Source organism: Triturus cristatus, chromosome 8 (assembly GCF_964204655.1).
Source record: "Triturus cristatus chromosome 8, aTriCri1.1, whole genome shotgun sequence".
Taxonomy (NCBI): Eukaryota; Metazoa; Chordata; class Amphibia; order Caudata; family Salamandridae; genus Triturus; species Triturus cristatus.
In genome coordinates this window covers 2,876,948-2,900,264 of record NC_140591.1, presented here as the reverse complement: position 1 = coordinate 2,900,264, position 23,317 = coordinate 2,876,948, and the positions used below count along the sequence as shown (strand labels likewise).

Here is a 23,317-nt window from a genome sequence, read left to right as displayed (position 1 = left end):
GCCTGTGCACGTTTATTTTTTTAATAGAGTTTTATATAGCGCAAACTAGACCCGAGACATCGGGTTTCAGAGCGCTTTAGATAAGCACCAGTTTCATTACATGAGGACACATTCTTTTTTTTTTTGTTAGGCACGGGGAGATTAAGTGATTTGCCCAGAATCACAGGATGTTGAGCATCGTTGCCGAGACTCGAACCCTGTTCCCCAGCTTCGAGGTCGACCGCTCTAGCCGTAAGGCTACATCCTCTCCAATATCCACTAACATTATCCGAGAATGGCTCCGACATTGCAGGGTCATATCTGCTCAGGCAGATATGTCCACACATAGGATATAGTGTACCCTGCCTTTGGGCTGTAAGGCCTGCTGTAGAGTTGGCTTACCTATATCTAATGCAGTGTTTGTAGGCATGGCACACAGGGATGGGTGCAATGTTGGCCCTTCAGTTTTGTCTGCACCAAAACACGCAGCCTGCAATGACAGTTTGCATAATCTTGGTGAAGGGTCTCTGGGGTGGCACAAATCGTGCTGCAGCCCTAGGGGACCCTCTTCAGACCCAATACCCTAGGTACCAGGGGTACCATTTAATAGGAGCTTACTTGGAGGCTGAAGTTGTGCCAGTTTTGGAACCGTTTTGGGAAAGAGCTCTGGCACTGGGCACCTGGTTAGCAGAGAACCAGTGCACTTCCAGTCGAAATCACATCAGGTATCAGCCAAAAAATACGGTTGGCCATGTCAAAAAGAGGTACTTTCCTATATAACCCCCCCCCCAAAATAAAAGAGGATAAAACTAAACTTTACCAGGAGAGTCTTCATCATCTAAGTGGAAGAACATGGAAAGGGCATTGGCATTGGTGTGGTCAGGACCAGGTCGATGTTCCACTGTAAAGTCCCTTCCCTGTAGGGATATGGACCACCTCAACAGTTTGCAGTTTTCACCTTTCATTTGTATCAGTCATCTTAGAGGCCTGTGGTCGGTTTGAACAAGGAAGCGATAGCCAAACAAGTATAGCCTCAACATCTTTCAGGAACCAACGCACAGCAAAGGCTTCCCTCTCAATGGCACTCCAACACTGCTCTCTGTAGAATAAACTCTTATTAATGAAAGGTCATGGCCATCATTGTTGATTTGGGATAAGACCACTCCTAGCCCATGTTCAGAGACATCTGTCTTCACTATGAACTTAGCTTTTAGAATGGATGCTGAGCACATTGCTTCCTTCAAGGCGTCAAAAGCCTTTTGACAGCCCAGAGTCCAGTTAACTTTCTTGGGCATCTTCTTGTAGGCCAGTTCTATGAGGGGGCTCAATGGACCCATTTCCCAACACAAAACTCCTGTAGTACCCAGTCAAGCCAAGGAATGCCCTCATTTGGGTCTGGGTTGTTGAAGCTACCCAGTGCAGGATTGTATGGATCTTGGGTCTTAAGGGTTAAACTTGGCTTCCCACCTACAAGGAAGCCCAAGTATAGAATTGTGTCCTGATTTTGTTTTTAACAGGTAGGCAGTCCCCAGTGTCCACATCAAGGGTATACCAGTTAGCCTGACCAGGGGTCAAAGAGAAGAGCCCAGCAAACTGCTTTAGGACTTGTCTGCAATCAGTCTGCTGCTGGGCACAGAGGGTGTTTGACAAGACCAGTCCTTCAACTGACCCATCTTTAGGGTTCTTTGAGGCTTCCTGATCCTCATCTGTGACCATCAGCCTGGTCACTATCATGTAGGGTTTAAGACGGTTGACATGGATTACCCTCTTGGGGTTCCTGCAACTGCCAAGGTCCACCAGATGGGTGATATCCCCTTTTCTCAAAGATGGGATAGAGCCCACTCCATTTGTCCTGGAGAGCCCTAGGAGCCACACTCTCCAATACCCAAACCGTGTGCCCTGGTTCGAACTCCACCAGTGCACTTCCAAGTGATAGGGGGAAGCCGCTTCAAACTCTCTGTGCCTACAGGCACAAGGTGCTGGCCATTACACTCACAGAAAAGCAGTGGACATAGTGTCTTCGGGTCTCGAACCACATCGCCATGATTGCCAGACTCAAATATAAATATATTAATTACCTCCCCCACACTTGCCTCACCCCAAGAGACTGGCACGTATGTTCCCTGGGACTCCAGATTCCTGTCCTTGCTGCAGAGACACTACACCCTAAGTTATCCATATGGTATGGACATGTTCCCAGCGTATTCCTTACTGGGACGAGATAACAGAAATCCTCTCTGAATCCAAGGACACCCTACTCCTCACTAGTGGCCTCAGTCATCTCTTAGAGATCACCTCCTGCTCGGCCTCAAGCCACCAACAAATGTATTGACCTAGCATTGGTCTTGGCTGCTGGAAATCAGCTATAGCACCCCCCCCCCCCCCCCCAATCAGACTGTGTATATTCGACCTGTGCACTGGCATAATGGTAGAACAGTAAGCACTGCACACTGCAGGGACAGGGCGCGCAGCCTTATCTCACCCCACAAATTGGCAGAGATACTTGAAGATAGTGGAGACCCAGAGTGCTGGCGCTCCTTCCTGAGAGCCTCTGTGGTGCTGGTTGGACTCCGGTATCCACAGCTGAGCTGCCCCGAGTCCTCTCCCTGCCCATCACATCCTTCCTGTTCACAGTGACATCTTGCAGTTGACGGGGTTGCCTGGGCAGTTTCTCTCTTCCCCTCCTTCCTGCTCCACCCTACATACCGCATCGATGTTTTGCGTAGTCACGCGATTATATTAGCAGTTTGAACTGTTTTCAGGTGATCTTAAGTTATGTTTTACCACTTGTGATTATCATTGATACCGCAACGCTTTGAATGCATGGATATTGTAGAAATGTATAGTGTCTAACTTCAATGAACGTATTGAAACCCCTTCAATGCATATACGTTTTTTCAGCCTAATTGTTCAAATGCATGACTGGACAAACTGCTGTCAACTACGCTGTCGCTTATTATACTAATAAATAGATATTTTAAAAGAAAGGTATCAGGCAAAAAGTGGGGGTGACCATGTCAAAAAGAGACCCTTGCCTACCCCCCTTCTCAAGCAAGAGCCACAATCCTTGTCAGGGTGAACCACACACTTCAATACATTTACCTGTGCGTAACCTTCTGGTACACAACACAAGGAAAATCCCACACCAATTTAGAAAAATAGAGTCAAATTTATAAAGTAAAATTACACCAAATGACAAACATCCACTCAGTAGAAATGGAGATATGCAATTTTAAATATTTAGATAAAAGTAGTGCCAAAAGGCGTAAAGTGCCAACTGAAGGTATTTGGTTGCCCTAGACAGGGACAAAGTCACAAGTTCAGGCCGACCACAATGGGTCTTAGGTCGGGCACACAATCACGTTTACATACCTGCCAACTTATAAAATAGCTTTACAGTGTCAGGAGGGTTTGGGATCTTGAAGGGGCGGGCATGGCGACAAGAACTACCTAAGAAGCTCTCTACCCCTCACTAGCTCCACACCCCTCCTAAAAATAAAAAACAAAGGGCCATTGGGGCTGTTGCTGATGTCCTGTTGTTTTTCACACCTTTTAGTGGACATCGGATGCTCACTGCCTCTGAAAACTAGCTGTAAATCCACAGTTTTTTATATATAGTGTTTTTCAGCCCGTTTCCCCTGCCACTGTGTGATTTCGGCTTCTACCCAGGTGACTGTGTGAGGGGAGCTAAATTTGTGTGACACACAGTGACACCATGTGAGTTGGCAGGTCTGAATTTGGCCCACTGAGGATTGTACCGTATGTCCTTGGTGTGGAGTCTGCTCGGCATGGCCTTGCGGTGCTTCGAGTCAGTTAGGATAGCACAGCACCTTTAGCAAAGCTTCGAAGGGTCCAGAGCTGGAAGGGCATCATTTGTGGGGTCACTACTCACTCAGGCTGGGTCCAGGTGCAGGTTCAAGATGGTTGTAGTCTTTTCTGTCCCTGCGGCTGTGATCAGGAGGTCAGCCAACAAGCCTTTGGAGTCCCTCTGGTAGTCCTGGATTAAAGCAGAAATGCAGATCTTAAATAGCAGTCCTTTGAGGGCAGGCTTCGGGCAGCAGATCAGTGCTCAGAAGTACACAGCAGGACACCAGCAGCAGGGCAGTCCTCAGAGTCCTTCCGCAAGTCCTGAAGTGAACTGACAAGTTGGTCTCAGGAACCTATTTTTATAACTGGGGAAGCTTCGGGAGCGTCTTGCCTCCTTGCATTGATACCAGGTTGTTTTGGTGCACAGTGACCTACTGTGAAGCCCTTTGTGAGTGCCAAGGCAACCCCTTTTGAGGTGCAAGTGTGGTAGGTGACAGCTCTGCCCCCTGCCTAGATAATCCATCCTGCCACCATCTAGTCTCTCTGTCGGGTGGCTGTCCGTAGGCACCAAATAATTAGAACAAGAAAATGCTAACTTCAGAATTCTGACTTAAAATCCAAATTTACCATTAAAGAGGGTTTTAAATTACAATTCTTTAGAGAGCAAGCTCAAAATTCCTACCTACTCCCAATCACAAGTTCACACTTATTAGATGTAATAACTTGGGAGAGGTAGGCCTCACAGTAGTGAGAAAAAAAATGTAGGAGTTTATTCACTACCAGGACATGTACGTCTTAAAAGTACATGCCCAACCTTTTCATTACTGTGCACCGTGCCCTATGGGCAACCTAGGGCCTACCTTAGGGGTGACTTACATGTAATAAAAGGGGAGTGTAAGGCTTGCAAAGGGGTTATACTGCCAAGTTGAATTGGCAGTTTAAAACTGCCTTCAGGCTGAAATTGCAGATCTGGGACATATTTAAGGGGCTACTTAAGTGGGTGGCACAATACGTGCTGCAGCCACTAGTAGCATTTCATTTATAGGCTCTGGGTATAGGGTATACCACCCTACTAGATACTTACAAGTACATTAAATATGGCAATCAGGTGTAAGCCACTTATACCATGTTTAGGGGCGTGAGCACAAGCACTCTAGCACTGGTTAGCCCTGGTAAAGCGCACAGAGTCCTAAGGCCAATAAAAAACAATAGTAGAGGGAGAACGCAAAACATTTCGGGGGTGACACTGCAGAGAAGGTCAAGTCTAACAAGCTTTGGCATAGCCAATAGGTCTCACCTTTGGGACCTTATAAGTGTTTAGCTATGCAGCACATTATCCCCACTCACATGTTTATATACTCCAACACATGGTACACTGGGACCAGTAGGGTCTATCTTATAAGAAGAAAAGTGAATAGACCAGGACTACTTTTGTTGGTTACAAATAACAGAACTGAAAGAAGTACATTATTATGCATGGGTCAACTTTAAAATCTAACCAGGTATGTAAAACTGTGAGCAACCACAGGCATTAATTGCCCTGTTAGTGCCAGTGAGGGGTAAAGATGTTTAAAGGGTGGTTAAATAGCAATTGTAGTGTAAGTAGATATAGGTTCTCAGGATAATCCAGGCTGTTATTTTCCTACAGAAGGTAGCATTCTAAGCCCTAACTGGTTTGCAGCTGAGTCCATACATGCAGCACAGAATTGTGCTACCCTAGAGAACATAACATGTACAGCCTCAAAAGCGAGCGTGTGTCAATCTAATGAACACATATGGCACTAGTGCGTGTGCGTTTGTGTGGAAATAGTTAACATCTCCGGTGGTGGGATCGTGGGACGGACCGCAGGGCTGCTCTTGTCAGTGAAGGAGGAAGTCTCCCTCATGGGAGCCGGTAGCCAGTGACTTATTAATGGCTGTATTTTCCTTCTCGGATATCAGCATTGGCTTATCATGTGCGATGTATATACCACACATATATACATTTTTAGAACTCACTAAAAGTACAGAGGCGACTGACTTCTCAGTGATGGACCCAACCTTCCCCAGCGCATTAACTATGCCCCTGTTTATTTAGGACAAACCAAAGAACCTGGCTTTTTAGGCAGCCAAGTATTGACATGGGGAACTCCATAGCATTGTAGCCCAGCGACCCCAGGCCCAGCAGACAAGTAGTGAATTCCCAAACAAAAGATCCTTAATGCCGTAACCAAATGAAGCACCCTTACTTCCACCAACAGACTGCAAAAACCTTGCACACCAAAACTAGGCACTGTCATAACTGAGTTAGTTATTTAGTGAGAGAGTGAGTTAGTGAGTGAGAATGTGAGAATTAGTTAGTTAGTGAGAGAGTTAGTTAGTTATTGTGAGTGAGAGAGTTTTTTAGTTTGTGAGAGTGAGATAGTTAGTTAGTTATTTAGATTGAGAGTGAGATAGTTACTTAGTGATTGTGTGAGAAAGTAAGTGAGTGAGCCAGTTAGTTAGTGAGTGAGATGGAGTGAGAGAGATCGTCAGTAAGTTAGAGAGAGAGTCAGTGAGGTAGTGAGAGAATTTGTTAGTGTTTGAGAGAGTCAGTTAGTTAGTGAGAGAGTTAGTTCGTTTGTGAAAGTGAGTAAGAAAGTTAGTTACTGAGAGTGAGAGAGTAAGAGAGTTAGAATGAGAGTTAGTGAGTTAGTGAGAGTTAGTTATTTAGTGAGAATGAGAGTCAGTGAGTGAGAGAGTTAGTGATTTATTGAGTGATAGTGAGAGAGTTATTTAGACAGTTAGTTTGTAGGATGAGAATGAAAATTGTTATCCTGTGAAATGTTTTAAGCCAAATCGGACAGAGTGACAGAGTTGAATCCTCAAGCAAAAAGTGTTTTAACTACCACAAAGCAGTCGAGAAGCATGAAATGGTGCCGATACACAGCAGAGGCTGGGTAAAAACTCAGAAATTAAATCAGATTCAAAAAGAATTTGTTAATTTCATTTTACAATAAATAACCTTCTAAACACCTACCTTACAGGTATGCATGCAGGTAGCAAGTATCCAACTGTGAACTGAGACACTGAGTTGGCAAATAAGAAAATCCACTAATAAAGTCAATGTAAAGTCCTATACTTGAGTAGGGTGGCTGGGGCTGATCTTCGAGACCATAAAGAATGCACATTATAGCAGAGTTTCGGGGAGTACATGATTTAAAAAATGGTCCAACATTTATAAACATTACATTATGATGTCCAGAAACAAAGAACAGTTAACACACCAAAATAAATACTAGAAACAGTATTTTTTGCGGTTAAGAACTCCCCCAAAAACACTAATGTATTCAAAGCAGCATGGAAGAAAAAAATGGAGTACCTCAACTTGTGTGCAAAATATGGTAAAATGCTCTTAATAATTCAAATGTACTCTTGTGGAAAAGGGCACCAGTATAACCCAACAATGAGAAGGGTACATCTTCTTATTACTTTGGTGAGTTTCTCGAGCAGTGCAGTAGAGGTATGGGCATTAAGACAACGTGGCACTTCAATCTTGCTCCATAAAGATGATGGAATAGCTTCACGGGCCATTAGCCACAACCTCCGCAACGCTAAGTCACTCTGCAGTCAGGTGACCCAAGAGGCCCTGCATCACCCGGATCCAGAGGGCTGCTTAAGGGACCGAGAATCTACCAAGCTTTACAGTTTTCATTCACCTTCTTTTGGTTTACACCATCGCAATGTTATCCTAAGCTGCCCAGATACCCACCTCATCTCCACTGTATGCTTGAAAAATCTTACCTTAAATAAGCATGAATGTCAATCAGATTCCAAACATTTTGATGAAAAGGTAAAGTATTGGGGTGCCATGGCAGCACAAGTGCAATTGGGCCCCCTGAATCGCACTCCTCCTTTCCTGAAGTATTTAAAATTATCAACAAGCATTGGCTTGGTCAAAAGGCTTACGTAATCACTATGGCGGTGACAAAAACAATAAAAAAAAGTCCGCTGCCGTGAATAAATGTTTTTTAAAAAATCGATTACTCACACAGAGCGTAAACAACATATGGATGAGAAGTAATTAAATGTATATTTTTCAGATGTGTAAACAGCTTTTTATGCATTCAAAAGGAGGCCCAGTAATAGAGAACAGGAGCGGGCTAAGCAAGTAAAGCTCTATTAAAGGGGCTCCCTATGAACAGACTTAAAGCAGAGGGTGATCACAGTTGAAGTGTGCGGATCCTCGATCTCCCGGATTTATGGACTAATTCCCTTAGTGCTACACGGGCATCTGCCGTCTAGTGACATTGCAAGGGAGGTCAGCTTGTGCCTACGTATCATTCGGCTGATTAGTGGGTGTGTTACAAATCAATAAAAAGAATCATCATGGCCACTGCAGCATAGAAGTTTGCAAAAAAACTCCATCGTCCGTCTCCTATGCTTTGCCACAATGTGGAGCACTTTTTAAACAATACTAAAAGCACAACACAAAAGAACGCGTGGCACTAACGAATGTGCATACACTCATGTTGTTCAGTTTTCTAATAAAACTGATATGCTCAGCGGCATTATGCTTCCACAAAGAAACCAATTAGTGAACTGAGAATAACAAGTGCCATCCCATGAATGATCTACGTGAATGCGTGTGAGAGAGAGGGGGAGCAGGAGGTGAGCCCGGGAGTAGTGCGTGCGGTGTGCTCATTTTCAAGCACTGCACTCGTGCTTGTGGCACGCTCCTGCTCGCTCCCGCAAGGTGGATGCCGCCACAAGCACGAGTGTGTGCTTGAAAATGAGCAGAGCAACGGCTAAAGTCCTTCCTATGCAGCGCATGCGTGCTGCGTAGGCGAGACCTAAGAAATGATACCCGGACAGTAATTCCAGCCTACCGTTTGAGTTGGCTCTCTGGAGGATAGTCTGAATACGAGTAATCGTTGAGACTGCCCAGAAAGGCATTTAAGACGTCACAAGGAGCATATTGTTTTCAAATGATTTGGGGTTATTGAAGGTTCGATTTTGTACCAAAGAAGGATCTGCTTTCATGGATACCCCCACTTTTTGCTGGTATCACTCTGTTTTATGACTAGTCGGACTGGGATCCTGCTAATCAGGAACCCAGTCACTGTGCTATGTCCTTAGTTTGGACTATGGTCATTACTTTGGCACCTTCCTAATTAGCTAATGGTGTACCCTTCTAAGTCCCTAGTATATGGTACTGAGGTACCCAGGGCATAGATACACCAGGGGTCTCCCATGGGCTGCAGCATCGATGTTGCAACCCATGAGAGACCACTCAAACTCTGACTACAGGTCTGCCCTTGCCACCTGTGTAAGTTGGTGTTAACACCACTTCCAACAGATATAAGTGTTCTTATATCTGGGGTCACTGCACTTAAAACCTATAGTTCACCCCTAAGGTGGGCCTTTCAATCCTGAAGGCAGTGTTCTAGGTTATAAGGGTGAGGGTGCCCTGCATGAGCAGGACACCCACTACAAACTCCGGAGTCCATTCTCCAGGCTTTGTAAGTGTGGTCAGCTATTTTGATACATATAGTGGCCATGCGTCATTACGCGATGGCTAACTATATATTGGTTGTGCCGCACCTGGGCATGTTTGGTATAAAACATGTTGGAATCATACCTATACCATTACTGGTGTTGGTGGTATGATTCCGTACACAAGGGGACTCTTCCGAGAGGCCCCCAGTGCTCCAGGTAACAGCCTTCCAGGGCCTGCCAGCAAGCTAGTGCTGCTGCCGACCCCAAACACGATTATGCCCTCCTGATGCTGAGCTGGGGAAGGTAGAACAATTGGTTTCCTGCCACAGGGACGTACCACCACTTAGTGTATGAGCTGGGGTGGGTGCACTTGCCAGCGCCACCAGACTTCTTTGAAGGGCACATTTGGTGCCCTCCTTTTCATATTCTTGTTTGGGCCAGTTCAGGGAGCCCTTGGCTCCCGCTCTGGTGCGAAACTGGACAAAGGACATAGGAGTATCCTCCCCTCTGTCCAGCCCGTCCTCTGGGAGGGACCCTTGAATCGTACCAACCCTTTCCTATGGTACTTAAGGGCTTCCCTGTAGGTGGCACTTCAGATTCATCATGGGACAAGATTCAAACCTGAAACTACTTCAACATCGACCTTCTGGGCACTTGGGCCTTCACTGGACTTTGCCTGGAATCGAGACTGCATCAAGGAAGACTCCTGCTGCTCCTGGTCTCGCTGTTCTGCAAGCCTTTTTCGTCATCTGTGCCTGAGCGTCATCGAGGTTCCTCTCCAGGCCTGTGGGTATTCAAGACAACAGAAGGAATCTCCCTTGGAGTGAAGGAGTCACTCTCCTGCATCTGCAGGCACCACAACAAAGCTGACCAGTCTGCTGCTCCTGATGTCCTCCGGACTCGGAAAGGCTCAGCAGCACAGGTGGTGGTTCTGCAACTCCCTTGAGGCCTGACCTGTCCTCTGAGCAAGTTTGGGGCCAGTATCCCTCGTCAGAACCGCTGGAACAGAATCCATGTGCACTGCGTCGACTTGCCGTTGCCAAGGTTTGTTGACTCTGTCCTGCAGAGATCTTCGGGCTACAAGAAGCTCCAGCCTCCAGCATCTCTTCCTGCCAAGATCTTCGCCCTCACCACATCTTCTGCACCGTGGGCCTGCATCTTTGGTGAGCTGCTTGATGTCCTCTTGCGACTCCTCTGCCTTCAGCCTGTAGGTCCTCTTGAGGCTCTTCTTTAGCTTGAGCGGGCTTCCCTGCTTGCTCGGGGCCTGCTCTGACTCTCCTACAATTGGTGAGTCCATTGGACCTTGCTGGTCCCAACGTTGCACCTTCTTCGTTTACCACGTCTGTTGCTGCTGCCAAGGCTTGTTGGTGCTCCTCCTGGACACCGACCCCCTGGTTCTTCACTTACGACATAGGACAGCTTGTGAATGGCACCTGGTCTTCCACAACGTCAGCTGGTCCTCACAGTTGCAGCGACAAGGTCACTGTCATAACTCCTGCATCTTCCGTCATCGGTAGTCATTGTTCTTCTGTGCCTCCTGGTCACCTCCGAGTGGCATAGACTCTGTCCCTTATGCTTGCAGGTTCTTCTCTTCCAGAACCCACCCTTGGAATCCACTGGACTCTTTCACCTTCTTCGCCAGCGGCATCTTTTCTGAAGTCCTCCATTGTGGTCCAAGGCGGTTTCCAACGTCACTTCGCACCTATGCACCCGGCTTTCCTGGTGTAGGTGTCCTGGTTCCTGGGGTATCAATGGGTGGGTTGACTCTCCAACCTTCTGTCTTCTACGGTGTTTCTTTGGGGTCCACTGGGTAGGGTCCTTGTTCTTGAAAACTGCAACTGCAACTTCCCCGTTGACTTGCATTAAGTACGTGGCTGTGTTTCCACTCTGCACACAGCCTCCGTGGGGTTCCTGGGTACTTACCTTGGGTGATTCCTTGAGTCCCCAGCTCTTCTAAGTCTTCTGGTCCAAGTCTCAACTTCGGTCTCAGTTTGCATTCCACTTCTTTAGTATATGGCTTGATCTCCCCCCGGAGACCACTGTGTATTTGTGCTTACTTACCTGTTTACATTTTAAATATTGTGTGTATTGTGTTGATATCTCTGGGAAGAAGATATGCCTATGTGTTAGTGAGTGTGTATAATAAATATCCCTGTTTTTATAACTACACTGTGTGGTTCTTTTTCGTTCAACCTACACCATAAGATTACTTACAGGTGAAACAAGCTGCTTAACACTCCTTCTGGACTAAGCCTGAAGGCTGCTCTCCACAGCTACCACTTAGAGATCTTTCAATGGCTAACTAAGACCACTAAAATCACCATAGGGTTGTCTGGATTAGTGCAGGGTGCTTCCCTTAAACAAGTGTGCACTATATGCAAAGCCAGCCTTCTACATTGGTGTTCAGCGGTTGGGATTTAAGCCTGCAGTGTTTTAGCAGCTAATCTAGGTGTAGATTAAAGGAGAAACCAGCATTAGGCACATATAAAATATTTTTGTAACAGTAGGTTTTACTGAACTTTTAGATTGGTTGCTCAACACTTTCTCCAATCTTTTTGAAGTTTAGTTTTCATTAGGGTAGGTAGGTGCAACACCACGCTACACCTAGTCACTGTGTCGTTAATGGTGGATCTCAATGGGTCCCAGCCCTCTAGTAGTGTGAAGTTCCAGGAACTAAGGACCCTGTGTGCCTCTAGAAAATTAAAGACAGGTAGTAACCCCACACTAAGCAACTCTTAGAGCTGCTTATCTTAGGTGACCTTCAGAATCCTGATAGGTCAGGAGGGCAGGACAAAGTGGGTGGGGATGCTCCAGAAGATGGGTCAGAAGGGGTTTCCCCTAGTGAACTTAATTCTGAGCATGACCAGGAGGAACCTGATGATTCCACACTGCTGTACTCTGATCACCCAGGGAATAGTACTGATAGTACATAGGGTGTCCCTAGAGGTAGGTCCCCCCCATTATTCCTCCTGGGAGGGTGCAGAGAATGCAGGGGAGGTCTAGATCCTCCTCTGTCAATTCCATACCTCTAACAATTCTATAGGAACCTCCATCTCTAGCCAGAGGGAGGACTCCTTAGAAAGGGAGTACCGCCGACTCAAACTTGAGAGAGAAAAGCTCAAGCTTCGGCAAGAGCAGTTGACCCTTGACAAGGAGACAATGGAAGTTCAGAGGGCTAGGATGAATGTGGGACTAGAGCCCCATGGTGGCAGCACAAGTGTACCTAGAATCAGGGAACCTTCCTTTGATACCAGGGACCTAAGAAGGATAGTCCCTCCTTACCAGGAGGGGGGTGATATCCACAAATGGATAACTGCCTTGGAGAGGGCCTGTAAAGTTCAGAAGGTCCCCCAGGGGCAGTGTGCAGCTATCCTGTGGCTCGCCTTTGCTAGCAAAGGTAGAGACAAGCTCCTCACTGTTAGGGAGGAGGATGCCGATAATTACTCATTCCTGAGGAATCCACTCATAGATGTGTTTGGTTTAACCACCGAACAGTACAGGGTTAAGTTTAGGGACACAGAGAAGGCACACACCCAAGATTGGGTTGGTTTCATAGACAGTACTATCAAAGCACTGGAAGGCTGGCTTCATGGAAGCAAGGTACAGGACTAAGAGGGTTTCTATAATTTATTGATGAGGGAGCACATCCTGAATAATTGTCAATCTCAGCAGCTACACCAGTACCTGGTGGACTCTGATCTGACCTCTACCCAAGAATTGGGAAAGAAGGCAGACAAATGGGTCCGTACCTGTGTTAAGCAGAAAGCTCATGGTGATGGTGGTGACCAGAAGAAGCAAGATTCTTCTAAAGCCCAAGAGAAGTGTGGGGAGAAGGATAAAGATAAAAAGGAGTCTTCACAAGGTCCACAAAAACCTGCCTCTGGGGTAGGTCACAAACCTCCAATTCACCTGGAAAAAAAACCTTTGTTTTACCTGTGTAAGGAGTAAGGCCATAGGCCAAGGGATGCTAATTGTCCTAAGGCCAGCACCAAGAAAGCTACTACCACTGCCACTAAGGCAGCTCGTCCCGCCCCCCCCCCCCCCCCCAGCACCAGTACAAGGGGCAGCATAGCCCCAAGGGATTAGTAGGGTTAACCTTCGGTTCTGAAGTGGGTTCTGGCCTAGTCAGAACACCCACTCAGGCTGCCCTTGTCTGTGACAGTCATTATGATATAATGGGGTAACCCACAATTGTCCGCAGACCTGGGTAGTGATCGGTATAAAGAACAATGGTCCCAGACTTTCTTCAGCTACAGTTTAGTTGTGAAAATATAAAATATTTAAAAGGGCATCAAATACAAATAGTGTCATTGATGCACCACCAATATCTTCAACATGTAAGTATGTACATCTTCAAGTAACACAACGGCACACCAAATTCGCTCCAATAGTGTCTGTTTATTTTTCTCCTAATTATTTTCATATCAGATCATCATTTTAAATGTTTCCAATAGAAAGGTTGCTCCAAAGGGAGTGTGATAGTTAGAGGTGCTCGTGAAGTGGGATAGATATGAAAGAGGGGAAATATTTGATGCCCTTTTAAATATTTTATATTTTCACAACTAAACTGTAGCTGAAGAAAGTCAGGGACCACTGTTCTTTATACCTTGTCTGTGACAGTGGCATGGATCTTGCCACTTTACTTGTAAGTCCCACTAACTTTGGGCAAGTACAGACAACAGCCTGTGGTCAATGGTCAAGAAGCTATGGTTTACAGGGACACAGGGGCCAGTGTCACAATGGTGACAGAGACACTTGTGTCCCCTGAACAAATCATACTTGGTCAGCTTTACCAAGTGACCAACACCAGCAGTGTCAGGACTGATCATTCCTTGGCAGCTGTGAATCTCAGCTGGGGAGGGGTCACTGGTCCTACAAGAGATGTGGTTTCTCCAGACCTACCTGTAGATTGTTTGTTGATTTAGAAACTTCAGCCTGGTCTGAAGTAGAGTCCAGGACACATGCAGAGATGATGGGAATCTCTGCCAGTGCATTTACTGTCACCAGGGCTCAGGCCAATGAGCTAGGCGCTGAGGGAGCACTGGATACTGGAAAAATTGATCTGCTGGTTCCTAAGAGAATGAGCAGGAAGGGTAAAGACATCCTCCTCCCAAACTCCCAGGGAGAGTCAGTCTCCTGAGGGAGATGACCTCAGCCCCTGTTAAGGAACTGTTCCAAAGGATCTTGGGCCTGACCAGGCAGAGTTCTTGGGGGCAGGGAGGCCTTCCCGGGGAGACTTGAGTTCGGAGCAGAAATCCTGCCCCTCTCTTGAACAGCTCAGAAAGCAAGCCGCTGCTGAAGAAGCAGGGAATGTCAGTGGGTCCCATAGGATCTATTGGGAAGATTTGCTCCTGTTCTCTGAGTGTAGAGACCCCCAGTCTGGTACCACCAGGAGGTTGGTAAGGCCTCAGAAGCTCAGGGGTTTTCGTCTATCCCTAGCACGTGACATTCCCCTTGCAGGACATCTTGGGCAAAGCAAGACTTTGTAAAGGGTTGTCCCTCACTTTCACTGGCCGCATATGTCTGAAGATAACAAGGGGTGTTGTTGCTCCAGTGTCACCTGCCAAGCCAGAGGTAAGTCAGGTGGCACTACAAAGGGGCCCCCTTAATTCCACTCCCAGTGGTTGGGTTTCCCATTGAGAGGGTAGGGATAGACATTGTTAGTCCCTTAAACCCTCCAACAGCATCTGGACACAGTTACATCCTAGTGGTGGTGGAGCATGCCACTAGGTATCCAGAGGCTATTCTCCATGGGACCACTACAGCTCTTGTAGTAGCTAGAGTCCTTCAGGGAGTCTTTTTCAGAGTGGGGTTTCCTAAGGAGGTTTTAACAGACAGAGGTACAAAGTTAATGTCTAGTTACATCTATTGCATTTCATTTATTTATTTTATTTATTGAGTTTTATATAGTGCTGGCTAGACCCAGAGGTATCAGAGCACTTTACATGAGGTTACACATTTTTAAAAGTTACATCAGTTACAAGTTACACATTGTTACAAAGGTTACATCCATTACAAGTTACATCTGTTGGTTAATGGAGTGTAGAATGGAAGAGGGGCGATGTAAAAGGGTAACGAGGAGGGAGATATGGCGGAGAGGCGAAGGAAAGTCTGTCCAATGTCCGGCTGGGAAGGTGACGGCCGAGGGGGAAAGTTACAGCCCATCTACTCTATAGCTAATAAGGTAGCTCCACCGGGCATCGGCCAGAATCACTGCCATGTGGAAAGAGTGTGCTGTAAACGTTACATTTACCACACCCTACCATCCACAGTGCAATGGGTTTGTTGAAAGGTTCATCAAGACCCTCAAGGATATGATCTTGGGACTCCCAGAAAATCTCAGGCAAAAACGGGATGTCTTACTACCCTACGTTCTCTTTGCCTACAGAGAGGTTACTCAGAAGGGGGTAGCTACAGCCAATTTGAACTTCTGTTTAGACAACCTAATAGGGGGTCCTTTGTGTCTGGATGAGGACGTCTCTCAACCCTCCTAAACAATATATTGTGGACTATGTCCTTGGCCTGCGTTCACGTATGGCTGAGTACATGAAAAGGCCAGCAAAAACCTTAAGGTCAACCAGGAGCTTCAGAAAGCTTGGCATGACCAAAAGGCTGTACTGACTGTTTACCAGCCAGGTCAGAAAGTGTGGGTGCTGGAGCCTGTTACCCGAGCAGATCTCTAGAACAAATGGAGTGGCCCCCACACCATCCTTGAGAAAAAAAGGTGAGGTCACCTATTTGGCTGACCACTCCTAGAAGTCCCCACAGGGCACTTCATGTGAACCGCCTGAAGCCTTTTGTTGACATGGCTGACATAAGCTTGCTCATGGCTTCTGATGAGGGACTGGAGGAAGAGAGTTACCCTCTCCCTGATCTACTCTCTCGGGACCCTGTTGATGGGTCAGTGGATGGAGTAGCCTTGGCAGGCAGCCTCATTGACCAGCAGGAAGCTGATTGCAGGGAAGTCCTCAATCAGTTCACCCATTTGTTTTCTCTGACAACTAGAAAAACCACTGTTTGGGAAACACCTCAATCATCCAGCTTGAGGGGCCATCAGCCTCAGTACAATTTCTGGGCAGAACCTACTGTTTCTTATACATATCAGGACTCTGTGCAATGAGATGACAGATTTTTCTTTGTGATATTATGGGAGGGATGTAAGCAGGGTTTTCGATCATGTTCTGTGCTTTGGGAGGAATGAAATATTGCGTATGTGCATCCCTCACCATGTAGAGCCAGTTGGTTGAATCTTAATGTATTGACCTAGAATGATACTTATAAAGCACCGCCTATCACCCCAGGGGGTATCCAGGCGCTGGGGATGGTGAGATTTAGTCAGAGACAGGTCTTTAGTCCCCCCCTGAAGTCAGTGAGTGAAGGGGAGGTTTGGAGTTCGAGTGGGAGGTCATTCCAGGATTTGGCAGCGAGGCAGGAGAAAGAACAACCTCCATGGCAGCTCCACTTAATGAGGAGACGTGTGCCGGGGTGAGGGAGGTGAAATTAGAGTTGTGTGGTCGACTGGTGGAAAGTCAGGTGGTGGTTGATATAGGAGGGTCCATCATTGTGGAGGGCCTTGTAGGTATGAGTCAGCAGCTTGAACTGGCATCTCTTCTAAACGGGGAGCCAGTGGAGGCTTCTGAGGTAGGAGGTTATACTGGTCAGTTTCTGGAGTTCGAGGATGAGTTTGGATGAGGCGATATATATGGTCTGTAGTCGTTTGAGGAGGTGGGAGGCGGTTCTGGTGTAGAGTGCATTTCCGTAGTCCAGTCAGCTGATGACGAGGGCTTGAGTCACACTTTCCCTGATGCTGGCGGGGATCCATCTGAAAATCTTACAAAGGATGCGGAGGATGTGGAAGCAGGATGAGGCTAATGCATTGACCTGTCGCTTAATGGAGAGGTCGCTATCTAGGTTAAGGCTGAGTTTGCGGGCATGGTTGGTGGGAGTAGGTGAGGGTAAAAAGTGTCATGGGCCACCATGTGCTGTCCCATGGGGAGGAATTCTTTCCGAAGATGAGCACTTCCGTCTTATCTGTTTTCAGCTTCAGGCAGTTAGATCTCATCCAGTCAGCGACATTGGTCTTGGTGTTCTGAAAGTTGAATCCGGTGGTGACGGTGTCTTCCGTGAGAGAGAGAGGATGAGTTGGGTATCATCGGCCTTGTTGAGTATGTGGGTGTAGGTGATGTTGGCTAATAGAGTCATGCAGGCATTGAAGAGGGTGGGGCTGAGAGAGGATCCTTGGGCGGACTCCGCCAATGATGCTCTTGGGTTCAAAGGTGAAGGGCTGTAGACGGAATTTCTGTGTGCGTCCTGTGAGGAAGGAGGTGGTCCACTTGCAGGCGTTTCCTCTGATGGCGATGTGATGGAGTCTGGTGATGAGGGTGTGGTGGGATATGGTGTTGAAGGCCTCTGAGAGGTCGAGGAGGATCAGGACTGCTGTCTCACCACAGTCGTAGATGGCTCTGATGTTGTTGGATGCGGGTATCAAGCAGGTCTCTGTGCTGTAGTTGGAGCAGAAGTCGGATTGGGTGGCATCGAGTAGGTTGTTGCCTTCCAGGTCATCTGTGAGCTGGCAATTGATGGCTTTCCCCAGGACCTTTGCCGGAAAGGGGAGCAGCGAGATGGGGCGGTAGTTCTTGAGCTCACCGGGGTCGGCAGAGGGTTTCTTCAGAAGGAGTTTCACCGCTGTGTGTTTACAGGCATCAGGGAAGATGGCCGATGTCATGGATGAGCTGAGGATGTGGTAAGTGCACCGATTTCCTTCTGTCCCAGGTTGAAGGCATGGTGGGGGCAGGGGTCTGCGGTGCACTGGAGTGGATGGGGGTCATAATCGCGGTGGTGACTGGCGTGGTGAGCGGTGTCCAATCGGTTATGTGGCTGTGAGAGTTGTGGGTGGGTGTCAGGAGGTGGCTGAGTTTGGTTGGCTTCAGGTCGAAGTTGCTGTAGATGTCTGCTATCTTGTTGTGGAGCAGTTTGCCAGGGAGACGCAAAGGGAATGTTTTCTGACGATGCTGAAGAGTTCTTTTGTATGATTGGCACTGGACTCGATGTGAGTGGTTCGGGCATTCTTTTTGGCTTCCTTGAGGCGATGGTGGTATTTTCAGAGGGCAGACTTGAAGGTGGTGATATCTAAGGGGTTCTTGTCTCTCCAGTTGCTTACATTTACATTTGAAAGCCTGGAGGTCGAGGGTGAACCAGCTGGTGTGTTTGCTAGGTCTGCTGATGCTGGCCGTTTTCAAGGGTGCGATTGTGTCGGCACAGTTGGTAATTCAGTAGGAGAAGTTTTGGACCTCTAGATCAAGGTTACTGGTGGTGTGGGGTCTGGTGGTATTAAAGGCGGCAGCCCATTGGGTCAAAGTGATTTTGTTCCATCTGTGGCGAGCAGGGGGGTCATGGTGATCCTGCGATGGTGAAGTGTATGATGCTGTGGTCTGTTCAGATGAGTTCGGAGGCATGGCTTAATGTGATTCTATTGCCGGCTGTAAAGATTGGTTCCAGGGTGTGTCCTGTGCAATGTGTGGGGCTGGTGACTAGTTACGTTAGTCCAGTGTTGCTTATGCTTTCCAGGAGGTTGGCGGAATTGGTGTCATCAAGGTGGAAGTTGAGGTCACTGAGGAAGATGTAGTGCTTGGAGTCTATGGCCGGGGGGGGGTGATGAAAGCAGAGATGGCATTGCAGAAGCCAGGGTGGAGGCTGGGGGTCTGTAGGCAGGGGTTCTTCTGATGGTGGTGTTCCTGTCGATTCAGATTTGGAAGTTGAGGTGCTCTATGATTGATGAGATATCGTCTTTGGTAGTGGTGCATTGGAGACTCTCCTTGTGGATGATGGCGATGCCTCCTCCTTGCTTGTTGGCGCGTTCTCTCTGTGTCATCTTGTAGCTGTGGGATGTTGCAGTCGTGATGTCAGGTGCTGAGGACTGTGTGAGCCAGGTTTCGATGGTGAACATCACATCAGGGCTGGATGTGGTGATGGGGCCCCATATCTAGGTGGCATGCTGCGAGGGATCAGGCGTTGAGTAGCATGCACCGGAACTGTTCCAAAGGGTTGGAGGTTAGCTGTGCAGGTGTGGCGAGGGTTTCAGTGTTGCAGGTGAATCGGGATCAGTGGCAGGCATAGGGTTCTTCCACGCGTATCAGGGAAAAAATCCAGCAGTTATTGTTGTGGCCCCTGTGCGCTCTGAAGTGGTGTAGCGATGGGTGGCAGGAGAGGCAGGAATCATGCCGCTGGGCGCTGTCCAGGCGCAGACAGGCTTGCCTTTGGCGAGTCTGCTGCATGGCTCCATAAGTAGTCCTGGGAAGTGGGAGTGGCTGGCATGTAGGGCGGGAAACCAGTGGGAATGGGAAAACAAGCATTTGCAATGCAATAGGTCTCGCATTTGCAAAAGTATGAGCTATTGGCATTGTTAATGACAATACCTTTTATATATGTGTTGGTTTTTAAAACATAATTAAAAGGCATTGTCATTTACAAGGCCAATAGCTCAAACTCTAGCAAATAAGAGACCTATTGCGCTGGAAATGCTTGTTTAGACTTACACTCGTAAATTGAGCTGAAATGCGCAAATGCTGCTGTTTGTGTACATCTGCATATCCCAAACGAATATCTGTTGCCGAAAATAAATCCTCCTCAGGATTGCTACCATCATGTCATTGTGGAGAGAAAGTGCGGAGCAGAGGGACTGGGCATGGCAAGAGAATAATATGAGGATAAGTTGCTGTACTGCTCGATTTTCCCGGCCTTCCGGTGTTGCAGGGCAATCCATATGACTTCAGTCTCTTTCCATCCGAGTCTAAGGACTGGAGTAGTGAGTAGGGCCTATCTATTAGACACTTGTGACACCATCCCGTGCTCCTACCCTTAGCTCAGGGCCTATATACATAGCCTAGGGAATAGATTCGTTAGCCTTGAGGATAATTTGCCCTATAGTGAGGTTGTTTCATGGAGCTGTGTTGAATTCAGGCCTGGTAGGCCTCAAACGGGAGAGACTCCATCTTTCTTTCTGCTCCGGCAGCCCGGGACCTTTCCAGAGGGAGGGGGATGTTTTAGTTATGAGGTGTTATTCGCTCGGAGAGAACCGGTTCAGGCCGGCCCTTATCGAAGGATTGTATTTTTCTTCATGCCGAAGACACTACATCAGGCCGGCCGGCTGGGAAAGTGTCCTTGGTACGGGGAGGTACAGGAATTTGGTGGGCGGCAGGTTTCGAGCTGGAAATTTCCATGAGGGAATGCACTTCTATATTAGTGAAAGTCTGAGTGAGATAAGGGCACTTGCTTCTAGACCATAGGCGGCATCTGGCCGTTAGCAGAAGAGCTATTACTTATTCCAGGGAAGACTGATGATGAACTTGAATCCAAAGAGGAGAGAGTAGCCGATAAGGACGAGGTTCCAGTGACTCGGAGAGGGAGAAGGGAGCAGACCCACAACTGCAGAGGGGTGACTTCCAGGCTAAGCCGAGGCATAGACGAGAAGGGAACCTAGATGACCATTGAGCACGGGCTACGTACCATAAAGGTGAAGTCGACCCCTTTTTCTTTAGAGTATACAACTTAACCTTTTCACTTTCCTTGCAGGTTGTCTATATATATAATGTATTCTGCGAATGTGCATGTGGCATTTAAATAAAGTATTTAGCTTGTTGTACGTTAGCATGTGTTGTGTACTTTTGTATAGGAGGATAGCCTATTCTTTAGTCAGAGTTGCCTTAAAATGAACAGAGGTTAATCCTGGTCAGGTAAGTGGTAACTGGATGAGGGGGAAAACAAGCCCCTCGAACTAGAGAACAGGTTGTGCTCAACTAATAGTCTTTGTGTGATCTGATATATGGTAACCCCGATTCCCCCGTTGTGTACCGCAGTAATAATAGGATGAGCTCGTGCTAAGGCTGCCGTGTAGGTAGGAGATTCTGGGTCTGACTGAGGCCGCGAGATCGTGTGTGTGTGTCGCTGCCGAATGGGTAGGAGATTCTGGACCTGACGGAGGTCGCGAGACTTTGTGTGTTGCTGCCGAATGGGTAGGAGATTCTGGACCTGACTGAGGTCGCGAGATCGTGTGTGTCGCTGCCGAATGGGTAGGAGATTCTGGGTCTGACTGAGGCCGCGAGATCGTGTGTGTGTCGCTGCCGAATGGGTAGGAGATTCTGGACCTGACTGAGGTCGCGAGACTTTGTGTGTTGCTGCCGAATGGGTAGGAGATTCTGGACCTGACTGAGGTCGCGAGATCGTGTGTGTGTGTCGCTGCCGAATGGGTAGGAGATTCTGGGTCTGCCTAAGGCCGCGAGACTGTGGTTGCTGAGATTGCGAGGCTGTGAAACCTTGGTATAAATATATAATAGGAATTCCCTGTCCTTAGGTAGTACATATATATGTGGTTATTTAGGTGTAAAAAGGCCCTAGGGAGGGGGGTAACGTTCTGTTTTGGGTCAGAAGGGCTCTGTAGAGCGGGTTCCACCCGATCCGAAAACCCAAGCAGAACATTTGGCGTCACGAACTGTTTACGTAACCTGTGTGCGTTGTGGTTGTCTTGTGTTTGCTTTCGTGCGTGATTTTCTTTTTTTTGTATATTTGCGTGTATACTTTTTCTTTCTCTTTCTTTCTCTCTTCCTTTCTTTTCTCTGCGTTTCTTTTTCCTTTCTTTTTCGCGATGTTTTCTAGGAAATCGAAATCTACTCTTAAATTGTCCGTTGATATTCCTGGATGGGATTCAACGCCTTATGGTGCCTTGGCCCGAGAATGGGCTGATTCTACTGGTCTGAGTGAAAATTGGAATTCTTCTTTGGAGTCGGCGGAACCGGCTGACGTGATTGCTTGTTTGCAGACGGCACCTGTCTTGAAGGGTGAGGAGGTTCCCGCTTTGGGGCGCAGAGGTTGGGTTATTCTGTCTGCGTATCGGATTCTGCATGAGAGGTTGCTGAAATTGCAGATCTCTTTTAAGGATGCGGAAGCACACCTTGTTGAGATTCAGAATTCTAACACTTTATTGCGGTGTCAAAATAAGTTGCTTTCCGACAAACTTGACACTTACCAAACGGTTGCCGAAAGGGCGGCTGTGCGGATTGCTCGTTATAAGTACAAGAACAGGCGTGGTCGTGTTTCGTCGCGTAAAGTGCGCCTGGCCGTGGCGAAGGCTGGACTGGATTGGAATCCTGATGAATGGGATGGTAATATCTGGGACTCGACTACGTCTTGTTCCTCGGGTGAGGAATGTGCTATGCATGAGTTTTCTCGTTCCCGTCATGGGAGTAAGTCTACTTCTCGCACCTCTGATGGTGCACCCCGTGATTGCGCTCGTTCTTCGGGCGGGATCGATACTTCTTACACTGATTGTCCCTCTACTAGTACTGCTCGGGCTCCTTGTGATGCTCGTCCCGTGGTTTCTGCGCATCCGGTTTTTCGTCGGAAGTTGCAGCAGTCTCCCAATGCTCCGCAGGGTGTTTCTTTGGACTGTTTGGAAGATTTTACCCAGCAAGAAATTAGTGATATTTTGCAACGCTTTCGGCAGCGGACTGGTGAGGCTTTGCTCACGTGGATGGTGCGCCTTTATGAACTAGGCGCTGCTGGTATTATGTTGGATACTGGCGATTGTTTGAAGTTTTGTTCTTTGAGTTTGGATTCTACTGTGCAAGATCATTTTCGTAACTATAATGGTGGTGGTCAAATTTCTTTGCTCCAATTGGCGACTGAAGGTTGCAATTTGAAGTATCCTACTGAATCTGACTGGCCTGTCAATGACAAGCCGTGGTATACCTTGCGTGATGCTGCGCAACGTCTTAAAGAGGAAGTGATGAAAACGGCTATTTTTCTGGGCACTGCTGACAGGTTGCTTGATGGGTTGTTGACTTCTTCGGTGCGGAATCGTATCATTCGCTCTTCTCCTGTTGCCTACAAGCAGGTCATGATGACTTTGTTGATTAACCAGACTGGTAATGTACTATCTACGGTGTTGGAGTCGGTACGCCAACTCGGTGAGTTGGGTGAGTGGTTTAAACCTGAACGTCAGTCCCGGTCTGACACTCGTACTCCTGGTGAATATAAATTTACTAGACGTGATATCTTTACTGGTCTTTTGGCTGATGGT

At 47.5% G+C, this 23,317-nt stretch overlaps 1 long non-coding RNA gene across 1 annotated transcript in view; it reads right to left on the bottom strand.

Moving 5' to 3' along the window:
• LOC146799815 (uncharacterized) overlaps nt 1–23,317 on the bottom strand; it is a 49,556-nt gene that overhangs the window by 16,641 nt on the left and 9,598 nt on the right. The window contains exon 2 of the long non-coding RNA XR_014967589.1: nt 3,872–3,976. This is a non-coding gene — a long non-coding RNA (uncharacterized LOC146799815). The remainder of the gene's footprint in view (nt 1–3,871; nt 3,977–23,317) is intronic.